Source organism: Meriones unguiculatus, chromosome 5 (genome assembly GCF_030254825.1).
Source record: "Meriones unguiculatus strain TT.TT164.6M chromosome 5, Bangor_MerUng_6.1, whole genome shotgun sequence".
Classification (NCBI taxonomy): domain Eukaryota; kingdom Metazoa; phylum Chordata; class Mammalia; order Rodentia; family Muridae; genus Meriones; species Meriones unguiculatus.
This window is the reverse complement of record NC_083353.1, coordinates 94287482-94288931: the sequence shown is the minus strand read 5'-3', so window position 1 is coordinate 94288931 and position 1450 is coordinate 94287482. Positions and strand designations below refer to the sequence as shown.

Here is a 1450-nt window from a genome sequence, read left to right as displayed (position 1 = left end):
GTGACCAATGTGCAATGGCCAATGGATGACTCTTCCATTATGGGAACAACAGTGCATACATAAAAAAAAAAAATAGGAGTCATAGGCTATGTACACTTACGGCATAGCCTATTACATAGGCTGAAACTTGTATGATGTGTTATTGCTTGATACCATGGACAATGGTAAGCACAATTAAGCTTTTGTGGAATTGAGCAGCTATAAACATAGAAAATATACAACAACAATGTATATTATGGAAGATTAAAACATATGAGACACCAACACAGGGCTCTTTCTCATCAGTGGCACACACAGGGTTTGAAGGTGCTTCTCTTTAGTGAGTAAGTGAGAAAGCCTAGGACCTTATTGGGCACTACCATTGATGTCATAAACACTAAGTACACACCTATGCTAAATATATTTTAAATTTTTCTTCAATAATGTTAATATGAAATGATTCTAACCTTTAAACTTTATTCTGATTTTAAGCAATTTTAGACTCATTTATTTATTTTTAACAGGCAAAGGCTTTTTTTTTTCTTTCTTTCTTTTAATGACTGATAAACATGAGGGCACAGTCAAAACTCTACGTAAAGACATGAGGGAAGCTTCATGCCTTGGCCTCTTCGTCCTTGGACAGGGTCTTGATGATCCTCTCTTTCTTGGCCTGGAGGCACTCCTCACAGCGCTTCGGTGCATCCTTTGTCTTAGACCTGCGAACTTCAGCCTGGTCTGCCAAGAGTTTCTTGCTGGCCTTGTCTGCCATCAGCCTGTGGATGTGCTCCACGAGAATCTGCTTAGTTTTGAACACATTCCCTTTGACCTTCAAGTATAGGCTATGATACATATGGCGGTCAATCGTCTTAGATTCATGGTATTTCCTAAGACGCCGGCGCAGGATCCTCATAATTCTCCTGCAGGTCACCTTCTGGGCATCTGAGCTTTGGCCATACCCTTCTGCTTCCCAGGGTCCATCTGCTTGCCATTCCGTTGATCCGAGGTTTTTCAGGCATCAAGCCGGGGAATGGATAGTCACAGGCTTCCGGATGATCAGCTGATCTTTCATCAGCTTCCCGATTTGCTGGCAGAAGTTAGCATTGGTGGTTCCTTTGGTCTTATTGCAGTTCAACTAGACTTTCGTTTTGCCACAGGGGAGGACAGTAGAGGCAAGCCTCTTCTGCAGCCTGAGCATATTCATGGCTGTGGACACAGCAGCGAATGGAAAGACCTTGCGGGTTAGACTCTTATATTAATGTCTAGCTTAAAACATAAAAGACATTGGAGAGAAGTACAGAAATATTTTTCTTCATATCTTTATTCCATTTACTTTATTTATTATTATATTTATTTATTTATTTATTTATTTATTTATTTATTTATTTATTTATTTTTGTGGAAAGACGAACCAAAAGCACCCAGGTTAGCCACAGCCACCAAAATCACCTCCCACCAGCTCATATCCCTGCAC

General features: G+C 40.3%; 1 pseudogene; it reads right to left on the bottom strand.

Annotated features, from left to right (window-relative positions):
• Positions 1 to 592: 592 nt before the first annotated feature.
• LOC110542740 (large ribosomal subunit protein eL19-like) lies at positions 593 to 1180 on the bottom strand (annotated as a pseudogene).
• Between the last annotated feature and the right edge of the window lie 270 nt (positions 1181 to 1450).